This window comes from Plutella xylostella, chromosome 31 (genome assembly GCF_932276165.1).
Source record: "Plutella xylostella chromosome 31, ilPluXylo3.1, whole genome shotgun sequence".
Lineage (NCBI taxonomy): Eukaryota > Metazoa > Arthropoda > Insecta > Lepidoptera > Plutellidae > Plutella > Plutella xylostella.
The window spans coordinates 5,788,895-5,809,617 of NC_064011.1; the positions used below are offsets into that span (position 1 = coordinate 5,788,895).

The 20,723-nt window shown below is 36.5% G+C and overlaps 1 protein-coding gene across 2 annotated transcripts in view; it reads right to left on the minus strand.

The window, feature by feature from the left end:
- The window catches only part of LOC125488481 (neural/ectodermal development factor IMP-L2-like), a 55,776-nt gene that overhangs the window by 24,783 nt on the left and 10,270 nt on the right, over positions 1-20,723 (minus strand). The window contains exon 1 of one of the 2 annotated variants that reach the window (XM_048632258.1): positions 4,573-4,698. The exons of the other annotated variant lie outside the window; for it this stretch is intronic. The gene's annotated coding sequence lies outside the window, so the exon portion shown is untranslated. Of the gene's footprint in view, positions 1-4,572; positions 4,699-20,723 lie in introns of those variants that run through there. 2 annotated transcript variants of the gene reach the window in all.

Sequence of the window (20,723 nt, forward strand, 5' to 3'; positions counted from 1 at the left end):
AAATAGGTATATCATAAAGTTTAATGTTTTATTTTATAAAGTTTTATGTTATGTTAAATAATTTTTAAGTAAGTACTTACATAATTGTTTAGTTTTTTAGAATATGTTGCTATGCCCTACAGGGAGTTATGTTAAGGATACTTAATGTACATAGATGTAAGAACAGTGTAATACCAACATAGTTGCAATAATAAATGAATATGAATATGAACACTTGAAGGCAGATTAATTGGAACTAACTATTAGAGACCTGAGATCTGATATTCAAAATATTAAATTGAAATTTTAAAAAAATCAAACAGATTTTATTTGAAACTTACGAGGTCAGGGGGTCAGGTTTATCTGCCCCTTACTGTACCTACTATTCATTTGAATCATTTTTCTATTTTTTTCTTCAGAAGGCCAATAAACCTTAAGTAAGTCTTCCTAATTTTGTGTTACTTTTAATTGGTGATGTAAAACTAATGGTACATAAACTTTTACAATCGAATTTAAGAACTATAGGTATTTGAAAATATTTAATAATTTGATTGTAAATTATAAACGGAACTGTATGTTAACTAAATACAAAATAATAATAAATAAACTTTTTTTATTAACATCAATACTGCACAGTATACGAATAGATCGTGCATTTTTGTTTTTTATATTAAAAAAACCGACTTCAAAAAAGGAGAAGGTTCTTTTAAGATCTTTTTTTATTTTTTATTACAGTGTGACCCTAATAAACGCCTTGCCACTGCAATAGATTTGTAAAGTATCTTTCGTAAAATTGACCTCAATAACCTTAAGTTAGAGTTATCACCCTGTATACCTACTTCAAATGACGCATGACATGTAAAGTCTATGACGGCTGAATGGTGTAGTGGTTAGTACTATGCCGAAGGTCCCGGGTTCGATTCCCGGCTGGGGCAGATATTAGTTTAAAGACAAATATTTTTACCTACTCGGGTCTTGGTTGTTGATATTTATAGATAGATAGATAGAATATTCTTTCTTTGTACACAAGAATAGATTATACAAAGCTTAAAATACAAACACATAGGTATAAAAAAGGCGGTCTTATCACTAAAAGCGTTTTTTTCAAGACAACCTTTGGGTGGAAGAATATTTATGTTCAGATAGGGTCAAGTGTACTAAAGAATTTATTAACTATATTTATTTACATTATTTATATTAGGTATCTATGTATTTGTGTAGATACAGTGGGTGATCAAATTATTATGATCACTAAAAGTGCAGAAAAGTCATTTTTATGTTTCAAAAGGGCTTGTTCTTTTAAAATTTTTTCATTATGTTATTAACTTTTGACTGAGCAACACTGTACTTCCAGCTATCTGACATTGTGAGAGACTTTTTTAGAGTAGTAATGTTTTGATTTCAACTATTTTTGCCTCAGGAATGTCTTTACCCTTACCCATTATATAAATTATATTACCCATTTTATAAATTAACAATAACCGAAATAAATAACCACTTTTAATGGTGAAATCTAAAGGTAAATTGTTGTTATTCCATTAACTAAACAATTTATATTAAAAAAACAACAATATAAAGCAAACAAATTACACTACAGAACTTATAATCTCCAAAAGCAAATTTTACCAAGTGGACAGTTAGGGATGTTTTTTTGAGTCTAGACATAATATTATAGCCATGTATAAAATCCAATGTTGCCATACGCATAAACGCTTTGTGAACAAAATGATATATGTACAATACTCAAAGGTTTGCTGATGGTTTATGACTGAAATATTAGATCGTAGTCAAAGTCGTTTTCGTCATAAAAAATCAAGTGATCATAATAATTTGATCACCCACTGTATATCAGCTGTCCGACACCCATAACACTGTCCGACAGCCATAACACAGGTTATGCCTAGCTTGGGGTCGGATGGCCGTGTGTGAGATGTCCCCACATATTTATATTTCATGTAAAGTCTATTTTCTTCCTTGAACTTGTATAATTATTCCATGAGGCCTCAGGCTATGCTGCTAATAATTTTGTCCTAGCAATTTTTCCTCTTATTGCTATACTGGAAATTTCAAATCAGTACAGTTAGTAGAAAAAGCTTTTAACAGATCCAAGCTTTAGATATCAATAATCGATGAATCTCCAATTATCTTAGGTTGTCTGGTAGAGATTGCTTTAAGCAATAACTGCTGCCTTTTTTGTACTATGTTATATACAAGTTGTGATTTTGTAATGTTTTCTTTATATTTTTCTATTCTATTCTATCTTAGGATCATATAGCTATTTAATGTAGTGAATGAGCTTTGTATATTCATTTATTAAGTTCTTCATCTTTCAAACGAAAGTACTAAAGTGAGATTAATTGAATATTTTTCCTGCTTCTTCTTAGCGCAATTATCTAGTCTGCTAAGTTATCAAGCTGTCTAATCTGACAACGGATTAAATCACAATAGCCAGCAATGACATCATCGTCTTCATCACGACCCATCACGTCCCCACTGCTGGGGCACGGGTCTCCTTCCAGAGTAGGAAGAGTCCACCACGCTGGCCTAGTGCGGGTTGGTGGAACACAAGCAAGCTTGTGCTAAGAGAGTTGTCGGGTAAGTGGGCAACCCGACAACTAAGCTAAAACGTTCAATAACTTTTTATGAATAACAGGGTAGGACTATATCCTTTTTCAATATTTTTTGCAGATGACTGTATCACATAAGGCTAAATCAGGTCGCACTGTAGGCATTGATCTACGTAGCATCGACGTAGGCAGTTGATAAGCCTATGTTATCTACTCTCTGTGTCACTGCATATATTTCTCTCGATAAGCGCTTGTCATAACAGTGGAACGAGGAGTTACTGTGATAAGGTTGTAAGTTCGCTCCTTACATCGAGCTTTCAAATTACAAGTTTAATTATCATCACGACCCATCACGTCTCCACTGCTGGGGCACGGGTCTCCTTCCAATGAAGGAAGGATTTAGGCCTAGTCCACCACGCTGGCCTAGTGCGGGTTGGTGGACCCCAACACAAGCAAGCTTGTGCTGATAGTGCAAGTTTAGTAAAAATAATTAAACGCAATTGTAATGTAAGCTCTCTTTTCCTAGCTTTAGGTAGATTTAGGAAGCTCAAATACCTACAGAATTGAATAGTAGCTTTTTAGGCAAGATTATTTTTCAGGTACATTCGGCAGGTCACTATAATAAAATATGTTACGTTCCATCCAGACTTCTGGACCAACGACCTTAGACAGGTGGCTGGTAGTGGCAGGATGAGGATGGCCGAGGACAGAGTTTTGGAAACTGGCTGTCTGGGAGATGCCCATATCCATACGGGCTGATGATGATATTGATAATGTTAGATATTATTTTACTAGATCCTGTACCTACTAGTAAATTAAAAAAAAAAAAAAACACGCACTCACGCCTTGTACTAATGTACTCCCTTGCGGGGTAGGCAGAGGTGCATTGCTGCACCCACTTTTCGCCAGAGTGTTATGTTAGTCCCAATGTACCTAATAGGGGGCGAGCCTATTGCCATTTAACGGGCACATCCAAGACCCGAGAACAAATATCTGTGTTTAAACAAATATCTACCCCAGCCGGGAATCGAACCCGGGACCATCGGCTTAGTAGTCAGGGTCACTAACCACTACGCCATTCGGTCGTCTCTCTAGTAAATTAAGATATTTTAAATGCATTAGGATTTGTCTGAGGTCAGAAAAGATTCCTTTGTTGCACGATTAAATGCAGAAAGTCGTTATTATTCGAAAGGAAAACCGTTTAAAAGCTTTTATTAAGAAGTGTTTTAATTAAAATTCTGTTTGTAAATTGTGAGTGGGAAGCGTTTTTTGCACCACGATTTATTTAAAAGTTCTTAGGTACGTAACAAAACTTCGGAGTAAAGTCGCATAATTGAGCTTTTATATTTCTTATTGCAAAAAGAAACTTAATTTTGTTAGAATCTTAATTTAACAAATTCCAAGTTTACTTATGACACCAAAATACCTGTATACCAGATATGGACATAAGAGGATTGATACATCATCTAATCATATGAGCATGAAATTATATTTTTTTTTTATAAAAGTAAAAAAAAAAAAAACAACAAGCAATCACGCCTTGCACTAATGTAACTACTCCCTTGCGGGGTAGGCAGAGGTGCATTGCTGCACCCACTTTTCGCCAGAGTGTTTTGTTAGTCCCAATGTAATAGGGGGCGGGCCTATTGCCATTTTACGGGCACATCCAAGACCCGAGAACAAATATCTGTGTTTAAACAAATATCTGCCCCAGCCGGGAATCGAACCCGGGACCTTCGGCTCAGTAGTCAGGGTCACTAACCACTACGCCATTCGGTCGTAAATGTAATACATAAGTATACATACTTCCCTACCTATAGTCTTATAACATTCCCGAATTCGTAATTGGACTCACATTAAATTTAAAAGCTTCTTAACTAAAAATAAAAAACATAAAGAAAGACTAGCTAATATTACCAACCTATATTTTAGAGCTACGATATACCACAGACCCAACTTAAAACTCGAGACAACCCTTAATTTTATTATTCTCTCTAGTAAAAAAATTAAATAAAAAAATACTCACAAAAACAAAATATCACAGTCAAAGTTGCACTACACACTAAAGAGTCTTAACTCACAAAACTCAGTTTTTCGTTTTTAAATTAAAAATTTAAATAAATAAATATAAAATTCACATAAACACAGTCAGTGCTCGCTGTTACAATAAGTCGGCCGGTGATTAGGGCTAACCTTTATATTAAAGTAACTCAGAGAGTGAGTCATACACTGGCACCAGCGGCTCTCAAACTGTGGACGGTGGGGTTATTCCAAACAAATTTAAACATGTAAATATATAGGCACATTTTTTGTAAATACTTATAAGTTTTTGTTTTATTAAAGATTTTTCATTTAAACAGGTGTGCAATAAAAATAAATATACTGAAGAGTAACCAGAATAATTGTTGCCTCAATAATTATGCTTCTATTGATGTTGGCACTTGTTTCTGGACACTCTAAAGTTGATGTTTAGCGCTGCAAATTACTGATGCATGGTCAGCAAATTTCAGACTTGATTCAATTAGGTATTTTGTGATATAGATGTCTCATTCAATATAAACACGCACTCACGCCTTGTACTAATGTACTCCCTTGCGGGGTAGGCAGAGGTGCATTGCTGCACCCACTTTTCGCCAGAGTGTTATGTTAGTCCCAATGTAATAGGGGGCGGGCCTATTGCCATTTTACGGGCACATCCAAGACCCGAGAACAAATATCTGTGTTTACACAAATATCTGCCCCAGCCGGGAATCGAACCCGGGGCCATCGGCTCAGTAGTCAGGGTCACTAACCACTACGCCATTCGGCCGTCAATATATTCGGAGGAAAGTGAGAGTACAGGTTGTAATTGGCCGCAAACGATATGAGATTGCATCAGGGGACATCTTACACACGGCCATCTGACCCCAAGCTCGACATATCCAACGACGACCAAACTGATATATCTGACACAGATAGATACATAATTATTATATCCATATTAACACCCAAGACCTGAGCACAAATATGTGTTCAAACAAATATGTGCCCCGGCCGGGAATCGAACCTATATAGGATCTTCAGCATACCTTCAGAGCTATTAACCGCTACACCATTCGGTCGTCGTGTCAGCAGTCAGCTATTGGTAAGGACCAGGACATATAATACAATACTCTTTGTTTGCACCTAAATAACAGAAACAATACAAAATAAAACTTAAAAATAAGAACAGTACAAAAAGGCGGCCTTATTGCTTATAGCAATCTCTACCAGACAGCTAACCAACAACAGGACCAGATTAAAATCTGTTGAGCCAAAAGATTTAGCGCTACAGTGCAATAGGAACCTATCAATTTTATTCGGCTTGTCTCCAATCTCCATGTGATCTGTCAATTGTGGTCATTAGTTTGCCTCGTGGAGGACTCACGTGGTGCGACAGTTTGAGTACTTCTCTGAATTGGGGTCCGTTCGTACCTGCTGATTGGTTGGAATGTCCGAGTGGAAACGGCTTGGGATTGCAAGCGGTGAAGATAACGAAAATTGGGTAAAGATTGGGTAGCAAAATGGGTTTATTTGAATTTTTGTGGTATAAGGCTGAGCTAGAACTCGTTTCAGTATCGGAAAGCAACACACATGCAATTTTTTTATAACTTTTAAACTTTTTAATTTATTATTTTTTACCCCTTACATCCAGAGATAGGTATCAGTGACAATTAAAAATCTATTGTGACTGGTTTACCAATGTTTCACCGAGACGTAAGCTTTTAGCTTGTGTGCGTTCGAAATAAATTTACTTTCTTTCTTTTCTAATTTTAGACTTTTTAAGAGACTGTGATAAGCAGACGATATGTAATGGCACGGATGACACAGAGTCACAGATTAGACGGAGTACTAACGGGAAACTAGCGGATCTGTGATGTAAGATCATCGGACGTTCGTTTCCGCCAACGATATTTAATACGAACTAGATGGAGTGTCATTGCAAAAGACTAAAGACACGTCGACCGAATGGCGTAGTGGTTAGTGACCCTGACTACTGAGCCGATGGTCCCGGGTTCGATTCCCGGCTGGGGCAGAAATTTGTTTAAATAAACACACATATTTGTTCTCGGGTCTTGGATGTGCCCGTAAAATGGCAATAGGCCCGCCTCCTATTACATTGGGACTAACATAACACTCTGGCGAAAAGTGGGTGCAGCAATGCACCTCTGCCTACCCCGTAAGGGAGTACATTTGTACAAGGCGTAAGTGCGTGTGTATGTGTTTTTTTTTAAAGACACGTCTCGAAAAAAAAACAGCCACTTCTTCCACTGAGATCTTTGGGATTTTTAATTAGGTCGGTTAGGAGATTTGTGACTTTATTCATTGGTACAATGGCTGTCATTAGGTTGAACTTAAAACGGTTTGACAGTAAACAAAATGCGTACAATTTTTTTGCTCTGTTTGTGTATGTGACTTACTATTCACTATTTACTTAAATGATTTTTATTTTACTTTTACTTTACTTTGCACCAGAAGAGACGATGGGTCGACGACATTGTCAGAGTAGCAGGCAACACTTGGCAAAGGCAAGCAAGGCAACGGGGGCAATGGAAAGACATGGAGGAGGCCTTTACCCAGCAATGGGTGACCAAATTATTTTTCAATAAATAACAATTATTTAATTAAATATTCAAATATATAAAGTTAAGTGCATGAATTATTATTATTTTATTATAAATTAAATTATAGAGTTTAAAACATTAATTAATTAAATGAAATGCATGTTAATTTAATATTATGATTTGCAAACTATGTTATTTAAGAATAACTGTAGATAATTTGGAAATAAATGGCAATATTATTATTATTATATTACTTTGCACCATCTTTTTCGTGTATTGTTAGTCTAAGGTTTCCGCAATCAGTAGTCCTGTGAGATCATAACTTCACCTTGCTGCAGTTTGCAGGTTATTGTCTGTGGCCAGGATTTTTTTATGGCTATCAATTGTCTATGGTAGTAAAATTGTGGAGAGGAGCTCGTTTTCTACATGATTGATAGTTAGTGGGTGTTGCCAGTTGAATGATTTATAAATTGGGCACAATGATATAAGCGAAAAACGGGTGGCTTGCTTTCGGGCATTACAGTCGTGAGCGATGTATGTAAAAAACGGCTTTAAAGCAAATGTATTCTCTTATACACTCACGAGCAATTAAAAAGTCCGAGTGACTTAAATAATGAAGTTTATTTTTTCCTGATCCTAAATCTATTGTAATAACTGCAATGACATCAGGAATTGCCAGCAACAGAATCCAGTTTCCTGTGTGTGCGTCATCATCAGCTAAGGAGGGGTCACTTTATGTGACGAAAAACTACGGTTCGAAGCGCTGCTGCGCGAGCCACGACTCGTTGTATTAAACGTGCCGATTCCACGACAGCAGGTCTCGTTCGTTTTTCGTCAGTATAGAGTGACCCTCCAGGTCACTCCACTCGGTCATTGTCGAATTCTTTCCCGTTGCGTAACGACCACGATCGTGCGAGCCGATTGTGCGCTTCCGACTGTTCGGAACATCTCTGTGTTGCCATGCATGGCACGATTGTGAAATTATGCATAAAAAAAACATTCTTCTTCTTCTAGTGCCGTCTCCTAGCGAAGGTTGGCAATCATGCTGCTTATTTCCGTATTGGAGGCCGCCGCATGAAATGTAAGCACTTAATACTAAGTTCCATAAATTTAAAATAAGATCTAAGAATAATCATAAAAGTACAATAAGATTACAACAGAAAATTTCTACATGTTCTGATTAGGGCAAAAATTGACATTAGGGCCAATGTCCATTTTTGCTACTTTTCAGTAGAGCCAAAATAAACTTAAAATGTTCTGGTGGGTAATTTTTGTGTATAGTAAAGTTATTGTATGGACCATTTTAATTTATATTATAGTTACAGTACCTACCTAATTTAATTTAGCTTGTAATTACCTATAGTCTAATCAAACCGGCTACCCAAAAACTTTCACGTGCAAAGGCTCCCACTTCCTCATTTCTCAACATCACTGAACGTATTTATGTATAAAAGATAAAAAAAGACCCAATATATTTGTTACGTGTCACAACTCCCACATAAAAAACGTTACTGAAATTGGAAATACCTGTTGTCTAAATAAAAAACGTTTTCAGGATGCAAATTACACAATACGGAAGTTCAATAAAAAAATTTTGCTGTCGTCACATTCTACATACTAGTACATACCATTCTATTCACCCGATAAATACAATGTCACGGGCACTATATTTCTGAGAAGAAAAGGGTTCGACATTTAAATGAAAACAAGTGAACAAAATGAATGGTTGCTTAACGGAATAACGAATTAGATCTCGTACTCTCGAGGCTGTGGCTTCAAATCAGAACATCAGAATATCACTTTTACAAGAACATGCCTAAATATTTTATAAAAAATTAAATGAAAGATTTTTAAAAATTGGACTTATAAATATTATTATGGTGTCGACATTTTGTAAGTGAAACTTTTTCATTGGCCGTGAGTGTTATAGAAAGTCACCAAAAACAGCTGCAGGATCAAGCTGGCCACACTGTGACGTCACAAATGTCACCATGCGTCATCGCTTGATTGGAGAGATGCGTAGTAGAGAGGCGCGGCGTGTTTACTCATAAACCTGATCTAAGTTGTTTGTCGCATGTCAAATGCGACTACCGGTTTTGAAATTGACCGAGAACCTTGAGGGTCACTTTAGCTCACGAAAAACTGTTTCGGAGCATAACTATTCTATTCTCTGTGAGGGTGTAAGTACCGGAACCTGTCTCTGTAGAATGGAACCTTTGTGTATAATATTATTATATCCCCAAGGTCTAAACTGCCTTCCGAAGCTTGCACCATTTCCCACCACGCTGGTCCACTGCGGGTTGATCTAGATGTGCTGAATCTAGATAATGCCGGTTTCCTCACGATGTTTTGCTTCACCGTAAGAAGCCATGATACGAACCCACATCTCTGGGAGAAGTGGGCACTTACCGGACTGAACTACCACCGCTCTATATCGTTGCATTAAACTTACAGATTCAACGACATCTTTCGTTGTATGGTTTTTTGTATAGCTAGAGTAATCTTCCTGTAGTTGAAGAAGGGAATTTTTTATCGTACGATTGCGATGCGGCAAACACCTAATATGCGCGTCTGATAAATCTGGGCCGATGGGACGAAAAATATCCGGTGATTTGAATCATTGGGATATTTTTGTTTTGTTAGTGAAGTCTAGTTATTACGTTCCTGACGTATAGAACAAATATAACTATAGGAGCAACTCTGGATTCGCCTAAAAACTGCTGTTCCATACTTATTCATAAATTACCTTCTACTTAGGTAAAATGTATGAAAAACTTATACTACTTACCCTACATAAATCGGTATATTGGCTTTACTTATTTTAGTAAGTTAAGTGGATATTAATGAATTACTTACCGACTAAAATAAATAAAAACGCAATATTTCCATCTTCAATCTGCTTCAATGATCTAAAAACGAATCGTTCTCTCTTCATAATAATAAAATCATAAACGCATTAGGCCAATAACCAATGCTAAAATATCTATCCGGTTCACCCAAAATCTCAAAGGTTATCTGATGGTATCACGAAGCTTTAGATTGAAATCGGTCACTCTTTACCTAGGTTATGATCACTGAAGGTAACTCAAAAAAACTATAATTCAAAAAGTACCTACATACTATAAACCCAGCCATGTATAGCAGTGCCCAAAAGTCGACTTACACTTTGAGAACCGCTGGATTAAAATAAAATGAGGCGTACAGGTGTGGCGTGAAGCGTATTTTTTATCCGCTTTTTTCGCTTTAAAAAGATCTTAAATCATCGCGATCGTTGAGAACTGTCATTAAATAATAAAATCGGTGTTGCCATCTGAAAATGATGTAATTTATGTGCTCGCTGTTTCAAGCTATTGTAAACTGTAAATAGTTAGATAGAGGGTCGATTTTCGATGGAATGTTTAATGGAGATTTGAGATTAATAAGTCAATTTTGATAATTATCGGTCAATAAGATTTGTAAGTCATGATGGGAAGATAGAAGTGTATTGTAGTACTTTTTATTTTAATTTATAGCTTCATCAGCTGTTCGGGTTGTATCAAAGAGTTTTTTTTTCTATTTAAATTATTGGTTTTTCTTTTTACTGAAGGAGGCTGTGGTTGGTGGACTAAAAAGTTTCGTGCTATTTTTAGATACATGAACTAAATCGGTCAATTTGTTTCGTAGCATCGGAGTAGGCGGCAAATATATACACTTAAAGGTTGTTCTCGTACCCGACAACTCTCTCAGCACAAGCTTGCTTGTGTTGGGGTCCACCAACCCGACTAGGCCAGCGTGGTGGACTAGGCCTAAACCCTTCCTTCACTGGAAGGAGACCCGTGCCCCAGCAGTGGGGACGTGATGGTAGTGATGATGCCTCTTAAAGATATAACTTAGTTTTTTATCATCTAAAACTATGTCAAATGAGCACTTCTAGCCGAATTAAGTAGTTAGGTCTTAATTAACTGTAAGATATAAGTAGCAAATAATTAAATTGATATTCCCATTAAACATTGTTGTTGTTGGCACTTATGGCGCAAAGTTGTGGATAGTCCGATTCTAGCTCAAATTTGGTTGGGGACAGAGATTCGTAAGCACATGCATGCAAGCATAAATGGTGAGAAAAATGCGCCCATGCATTTAGTCACGTAGGTTACTGCATTCCCAGTAGGTGAACTGAAGTAGTTAAAACGGAATCAGATAAAACAGAATATGAATCCGGCAATAAGTTTTTCAGAAGTTTAGCCCTAACCGTGACTATGACACAAGAATTTAAATCATAGAATTATAAAATTATAATTAGGTACTACACTCACGGGCAATGAAAAAGTTCCATTCAGAAATTCATCAAATAACACTGAAACGGATAAAACTAACTTAATGGCGCCTTCTGCAATCTAAAAACGTAAAGATTTTGTTCAAATATCGTATTCAATGTTTAAAAAAATTATGCCATTTGGTGTAGAGTCTGCATTTTAAATTGGAAATGTTTCTTTGCCTGTGAGTGTAGATAGATAAGTATAAATATTTTTTTCAAAGGTTAAAAAATATCGCAAACTTACCAGCAGTTTGATTCTTGGAAGACGTTGCCAGCGGAAAAAAACGTGCCCGTTTACGTCAGTGTTGCCAGCTCAATTAAATAATTACGCGAGTGACGGTGCACGTTGCGTAAGAGCCTTATCACACTAGCGAATCGTGAGCGGATCCGGAACGAAGCGGACGCGGAGCGAATGCGTCGCGAACTGCAGGGCTAGCACGGGGCGCAAGACGTGACAAAAGTTTAAAAAAATGCCTCGAGAGCCAGCGCGCGGCTGAACTGGCCGTGTAAGGCATTTAGGTTGCTTCTGTAGAGAAGACGTTGTGGTTGCGTGGCGCATCAGCATTTTTTTTTAGTAGTGTGGTAGGGCAAAACACCCAGTAACTGACCATGTGCCAGTAACTGACCACCTTCCTCTTCAACTCCAAAAAATAAGAAATGTAGCCAAGCAGGGCCATCTAGTGAGCATCCAGTCTATTTTGTGGTTCATTGAGAGCATTACTGATACAAAAGATTTTGCCAGCCGCCAACAGATGGATAGTGAGCGATCGAAAAAGTTCAGTTGGCGCGCGAACCGAGTAAATTGCAGTTGTGACTAACGTATTTGTTAAGGTAAGTGAATTTTTTGATCGTAAATTTTACCGTGAAAAATATTGAAATCAATAAAAGAAAAAATTATACCATATAGATTTAATTATAAAGATTACGTTTTTGATAAGATTCAGCTTGTTATTTCCCGTTTGATTGAATTTAATGGGGTTGACAGTTACTGGACGACAAAACAGCTATTTTCCAATAACTGACCACCTATGTCGGTTACTGGGATTTTTGCTTGAAGCTGAATTTAGGCAAAATAAGTACGTAATATTATAGCTCATATGTGCCATTTTCTTGTGTCAAAATATGAGCATTCTATCTTTACTCCTTCCATTTACTGACATAGGTGGTCAGTTATTGGATAATTGGTGGTCAGTTACTGGTATTATTATATATGACATATTTTTACAGCTTTCAGCGAGATGAAGAAGCGCCAAGATAGCAAAAAAAGTATAGAAAAGGCAATTCCACTTGTCTGAGACAAACTAGGATCAACAAGACATTCCAAAACAATTCAGGGTGACATGCAAGCACCTTTTAAAATATAGGGAATTCAAACACATAGTCCAAGTTTGTTGCAGAATCGGTATTAGCTGATGAGGAAGATAAAAACGCTAGTGGAGCATACTATCAGCCTAGGATAATGTGGATTCTCCAGGATAAAGACAGGTGTCACCATTTTTCCTTAGAGATAATCCTTGGAGCAGCCCCTTCAAGAATGCAAGACCAGGAGACAAATGGCTTTCACCATCTCACTCTATGAAAAGATACTCAAATGCTATCTTCAGCACAGCTGAAGGCGTACCTAACCAATGCCAGTGCTTGTGAACCAGATGAAATTGGTTCCCCAAAGCACAAAAGCACTTGGCGAACAAGACCTCAATGACGCTATTAATGACCCAACCCGAATATACGTTACCGACGAAACGCGCCGACACATTTGTCCAAAGACAAGGCAGAGCCACTTCAGCAATATAGGAAAAAGAAAGCATCACTACAATGCTAGCACCCTCAGCTGGTGCACCAACACGCCCTTCAATGGCATTATGAACGGCCAACGGATTTCAAACAGAACGGTAAAGTTGGCACACAAGAAATGGGGCATTCTTCTATAAGTTGTTACCACGACCAACACCCCAGCCATTTGGAACCGATACCACAACTATCCGGAATCCACTGGCAACGTTATAGCATCATTGGCGGACACATTAGACCAGCAGCGGAAAATGCAGAAAGTACAGCGATGTTCTGCTTCAGTGACGCCTCTTCAACGAGGCAAAGATTCCCTGTCCCCCTTGCAGATATGACTACTCATGTCTTTGGCAAAATACTTACCTACGAAAGCACGTTTCAACAGCATCATAAATATTCCAGTTGAATAGTCAACAAACTCATTGAAATCCCGTTCGTCAAGGCATCCATCTTTGTATCCTGAAAAACTAACCCCCAATATCTGATTCAGTCATAATTACAATGGCTAGCCTCAATGACTCTTTTAGCCGCACTGAAAGTCTCTGGGTGGGGTTTCAGCAATAATGAAAACCATCTGTCTCTGGTCCTACATCCCTGAAAGGACCGGCGGGGAAAGGGCCTACACCTTTCCGGCGGGGAATTTATATTTTCCCAGGTCGACAATACAATCCGCCACGATTCCTCCTCCTCATCAGTTGATCCGGAATATGGAAAAGACCCGCTTTAGCGCTTGGATTCGCTACTTTATATTTAAGAAAATGCTCGTTTTTGGCACCAAGAATGCTTCATGGGCCTGTCCCACTGATCCTGGCTTGTTCCGGACAAACAAAATCACCCTTTCTATGACTTATCTGAAGGTACTACATTGGGGCCTCTTAATCTCCCTGAAAGCTGTAAATTTAAAATGCGTGCTCACTATGTGCATGTATGTTTACTTCTTTGTTTTTAGTATTTAACAAAAATGCATAAACTTGTGTTTTTAATTAATAAATGGTTGATTATTAGGATATAATATCATTACAATTATGCATTAAGCTGATGAATTAATTTAATGCACTTTTCAGTTAAGAAACCTTGAGCAAAAGTGATGTGTCACACATTAAAAGAGACCAGAGGATCGGTACTATTACATGAAGTAATCAAATAAATAAATAATGATAAGATTTAATGATAATTCCATTTTTAAATTGGTGGTCAGTTACTGGCATCGAGTGTGGTCAGTAACTAGATTTTAGTGGTCAGTTACTGGGAAAATCACTACTTTTTGTTTGCAAAAATATATAAAAAAATTAGTAACTTCTACATGTTTGCTATTTACTTAGAAATGTAGCTCTGTTATTCTAGTTTTTAAAACAAAAATCGGATTTAATAAGCGATAAGAATTGAGCCCGCTACAGACAAATTACTGGAACAACTCCCTTAAGGTGGTCAGTTACTGGGTGTTTTGCCCTATCGCTAAACGTAACTCTTTAAACTTATTTTACTCGACACTTCAATACGTAGATCGTAAGAGTTAGTTTTACAATTATTTTACGCTATTGGCTTTTACGGTAAGTTAAATTAATTAAAGTCAAAGTAAAATGTGTTTATTCTTCGTATAAATATTAAATTTTTTGATGAACGTCAATTTTTACAAACTACTCTCCTATTATTTAATTTAATTAAATAAATAATAATTATTATTTATTTAAACTATTATTTAATTATGTAACATTCTGGTTACGTCTCCGTAACGTTTCGTTGCGTGAACTTATCGAAAACGCTCGCAATTCGCTAGTGTGACAAGGCCCTAAGGTCTCAAGAAAGCACCCTGACATTGACTGACTCACAAGAGGGGTTTTTGACGCGAAAAAAAAGCGCAAAAAGACGACCACACGAGGTATAATTATGTTAAGTCAATACTAAGTATGTAAGTATAGTAACGTTACTTATTTTGGTTCGGTTCTGATTGTTTTAAAAGGACGGAAAAAGTGGGATGTTATTAGTTTAACGTGTCTAAGTATCTGTGTGTATGACATAAAAATAAAAAGGTAAGTAGGTATTTAAGTCAAGTGTTATTTGAAAAGTAGCGAAGTAATCATTTTCACAATAAAATTAATTAAGTAACTATAGCTATTAATTTAATTGTCTACCTTACAAGAAATTTTGTAGATCTCTACTTCTATCGATATCGGCTGAGGTTTCGAAAATTGAAAAAAAACGTATTTTACTTTGCATATTTTGTTACGGATCTCTAAAATGAGAAAAAAGTCATTGGAAACAGGTGTGTGTGCCTCGATTCAAGGACAACTAATGAAAGTTACCGTATTCATAGTCTTTGCTTTTACTGAACTTGACATCTTTATTTATTTTTTATTTATTTGTAAGTTACAAAAACAGATTGTTATTAACACATTCTTATAAATTCATGCTTGTGGATCTTAATGTAAATAACAGTCCAAAACTATGTAACAAAAACATGCTAGAGTAGTTTGCTACACAAACATTTGTTTAGGTTAGTAATTATATTTTAAACTTAATTTTAAATCTATGAGGTAACTAGTTAAACTAAATCATTAATTAGGTTAGTTCTAATTCTAAGCCAGTACATATTGGCATACAAACAACGTAATTAGGTATGTACCTATATATTGTAAGTAGTTTAATTATGTACTTAACAAGTGTTCATTCATAACGGAACCCAGGTAGTGATGACCCAAATATATCAATATGATTATGACTGCTGATTAAACTGATAAATGAAAATCTGCAATGTGCAAGAGACATTACCTATATGAAATACTGCCAGAAACTGGTTGCCACACCTTTTTATTTCCTTTGAATATAAAACAAAATGAACAGTTTAAATTGTTGCATACATGAGAATGAGATAAACACGAAGGGCCTTACCACGAAAACTTAGACAGTATTTAACTGATGTTTTGCGCTGTCAATCACCTACAATATCTGTCAAATTTTGTTTTAAACGCTTAAACAGCGTTTAAAGTTTTTTGTGATAGTACAGAAGTATTTTGCATATCTACGTCTAATTCATAACACTCCCTTTTTCTCACCATAAGCGTTAAAAGTAGAAAATAAGTTTGAAAATGTGTCTGTGCAATATCTAAGTACCTACGTTAATATTATGTAACCAGACATAACTACCGACAGTAATGTTTCCGACAGTAAAAACGAACTTTCAATAAAACCAGCATTTTTACACGTATAGTCAGATAACAGAGGCATTGTAAAATTGTACTCACAATAAATTATAATGAACAATAAATAAATTATGTAATTAAGGTATGAGCTATGAATACGGCTCTTAACCTTGATCGTTGTCGTGATTTTAAAAGCTTCCTTTTTTAACACGTCATTCTAAATGATAAGGAAAAAGTTCTCTCTAAAAAGTCTTCGGAAATAATTTGATCAAGATGTATGTAGTTACGTTGATTATCCTTGTATTACAATATACTTAAATTGGTGCATGTAAGTAAGTAAGTACTTATCTATGTTTTTTTTTAAACAATTTATCAACTACAATGTAGCTTGTAATGATTTTTTTCTAAGTACTTACTGAGCAAAGATTTGCCAAAATTTTGTATCGTCCATCATCAGTCATCATCATCATCATCAGCCTGTAATCGCCCACTGTTGTACATAGGCCTCTCCCAAGGATCGCCACAACACTCAGTCCTCGGCCTTTCTCCCAATTTACAATTATTATTTCAGTACCTTGCTATAAATAACATCAAATATAATTACAGATTACACAATACTGACGAAATAAACAGAGACACTAATTACTGGCTGTTGCTGCTCGTTATAGCAAGTCCTTTGTCATCCTAACTAATATTATAAACGCGAAAGTAACTGTGTCTGTCTGTCTGTTACTCTTTCACGGAAAAACTACTGAACGGATTTGAATGAAATTAGGTATACATATGGTCTAGACCTTGAGAAAGAACATAGGCTACTTTTTATCCCGGAATTCCAACGGGAAAACTTTTTAAGGCGAAGCGAAGCTCGCAGCAACAGCTAGTAATAATGATAATAAATCTTATTAGCGACTAATAAAGGCGTTTCCTTTGATCACTATTATTTCAGTACCAATTAGTACAGGGCATTGTTTGTTATGTTTTCGATCGCCGACAAAATAAGAGGGGTTATACTTTAGATGACTTATGAACTTTTTACACACTCACTAACTTTCGCTTATTAACTTATTTTTGGCGAATTTTTTTACAGTCAGATAAATGTTATCTGAGGAATAAAATTGTTGCCGTCACTGCGTTATACAAGCATTCTGACGCGACAGCATCAGAATATTTTTATAAACCAGATAACTTTGGTCTAACCATTGTAAAATCTGCCCAAAGTAGGATAAGACAAGCTACTGCCGTTTTTCGGTCATCCCAAGTTGAAAAGATGGACCGGGATTCGAAACCTCTACATTCGACACTTATCTCCACTGCACCGTCCGGTCTTGGACTTATAATCTGCAACCCGTGGAGGTATTTCCTGCTAATTGGTCCTCCACAAGTCTCCAATTTGTCCATTCATTCAATAACCGTGAATAAACTTTTGTAGCAACAATGTAACATGTCCAATTGCAAGCCAAGCCCTCAATAGGCTACTATAATTGTGAGGATGTAAGGAGGAGTGCAGATTTGCATATTGTATATACAGGCGGTTTGAACTGCCTTCGAATAAAGTTAGATCATTTAATAACCTAGTGTCCTACGGGATGACCTACGGGGCTGAAACGCTGACACACAGTGTGACTGATCCACAAACTGTTAGTCACTTAGCGAGCTATGTAAAAAGGAGAAAACTAAAGTCACATAGTTCACCCAGTTAGTAGTTAGTGGCAGTGGGCTGGTCACATCTGTCGAAGAACCGATAACCGATGGGGTTAACGACTAAAGTAATATATTCTGACGCACTGCTAAATTTTAATGTACTTCAATATTGCAGCAGTAAGCTAGCCTTTTCCGTTTAAAAAGAGTAACTTGGTCCTTTTCTCACTGGATTTTTTTCGTTTCTCTTGAGTGTATAATACTTTTCTTATTCCAAGGCTCGCTTCAGTCTACCCGAAGCCTAACATTCCACTAGTCAGTGACTAACTATTAGAACGTACATTTAATTTAGGATTTGATCAAATGTTTAGGTTTTCAGTTGGTAATACTCGGATGCGCTGTTAAATGTACTTCAATATTGCAGACGGCGTCATTAACCTAGCCTTTTCCGTTTAGGAGTAACTTGGTGCTTTTCTCACTGGATATTTTTCGTTTCTCTTGAATGTATAAGTAGGTACTTGGCTTGTTTCAAGGCTCGCTCCAGTCCATTGTTAAATAGTACTATTTGCTCCAGTCTAACAGGAGCCTTACCGGTCCACATGTTGGTGACTAACGAGCGGAGGCCGTGATCACGCGATTCATTCTACTGTCGCCATGCTGTCTGTTGCATCAGCCTGTGTTTCCAGCTTAGAGGGAGGTTTTACCCGATTTTTTATATTAATATAAGAAAAAAATATAAAATAGTATACCTTAATATAGGGTACCTTTGAGCCAGAAACGACCCGGGGCGGATTATTAGATTAATGAATCATTTTATTTTAATAAAATGTATTGTATTGTATATAGCTAGGTACAGTTATAACTGTTGAACTATTTTTATTTAATCATAATATACTATATGATAATATAGAATGTTAAATTAAAAATGCAAAACTATAGGTACTTACATATAAAATTATTATGAAATAAATGGTTTATAAAAAATTATGGTACCAGTAACAGTTAATTCTGGATAAGTGGGATTTTAAGTGATTTTGTCCCACTTACGATTAAAGGTATTCCACTTGTACAGTAATGTACCATTAAATCGAAAGACTTAATCAAAGTTATAGAGGTTTACAATCCCACTAAAAGAGGTACTTCAGTGCTAAAGTGCCGGTATTGGCTCCTCAGAATGAGTTCCATATCTAAAGGTTTCCCACTTAGCCAGGTCTCAGTTATCTTGGTATAGACAAAAGAAGCCAATAAATCTTACTAGCAGCACTGTGTAATAAACCTCATTGCCAGACACATCAAAGACAATTTATAGAGATTGTTATCTGAAAAAATATGTACTGTTATTTAAATTAATTGAGTTGATATAATGTATTGATAAGTGCTTAGTAGTACTACGTTTAATGGATTGTGTTATCAAGATATAGATCTTTTAGTTTAATTAAGATTATAGATGAGATTGCGTTTATTAATAAAATTAAAAGGCAATTTAAATTATATTACGTCGTAATAATTACTTCTTTAATATTCTAGAAAATATAACATTAAATAAATGTCATCATCATCAGCATCACGACCCATCACGTCCCCACTGCTGGGACACGGGTCTCCAATGAAGGAAGGGTTTAGGCCTAGTCCACCACGCTGGCCTAGTGCGGGTTGGTGGACCCCAACACAAGCAAGCTTGTGCTTAAAGAAATGTATTTCTTATAATATTATTAATGGTAAAGTGTATTTAAGGTTAATAATAATCGTTTAAGTCGCCATCACAGTACCTAACCATAGTTTAAATACACCACAAAGTTAGGTTAGCGAAGTAACCAATACTTCGTTAACCTAACTTTGTGGCCCGATCTGGAATATAATATAGCGTACACAAATTGATAAACTACAACTTCAAATAAATTGTTTCTTTTTGCCCAAAAAATCTCGGGAAAATCTCCCCAAAACCGGGAGTTTTTTCCTTCGTCTAGCAACCAAGCACGTAGACCGCCACTGCAGTTAAGTGATCTTAAACATTTTAATTGTATGTAGGTACTTACAATGCCCTGCGGTTGCCGGGTACCTATTAAAGTACATTTAATAGCTTCGTTCAGATTTAATCTCTTTTAATGATTGAACGACGGTATTCCCATACGTAATTGCGGCTATACATTAAATTCATTAGATATTATTGACGTGTGTCGGATAATCAAAAGAACCGATCTCTTACGATTGTGGTTTATGGGCAGATTCATTATTTCAATCTGTACAGATAATTATAGTGAGAAAAGCATCCCTAATCGAGAAAGCTTCAGTGGTCGTAACTGATCACTCGTTTTGCCCAACCGGTAATCTCACTTCATCATTATCACAACCCATCACGTCCCCACTGCTGGGGCACGGGTCTCCTTCCAATTAAGTTACGCCTAGTCCACCACCACCACGCTGGTCCAATGCGGGTTGGTGGACCCCAACACAAGCAAGCTTGTGTTGAGAGAGTTGTCGGGTAAGTGGGCAACCCGACTGTCAGATATTTTAGATATATACTAGGCTTAACGACTGCTGCCGAAACAGTAACCGGGAACCACGGCTTATAACATGCCGTCCGAAGAACGGAAGCGTCCAGAAAACAACTACATGAAATCGGCCCATTATAGATTTAGCATAATATCTAGATAATGGTACCGATTCTGAAGGGCGCACTTCCTAATTTTAAAATGAGCTAAAATCTCTAAATTTAACTGACAGCGCTAATTTT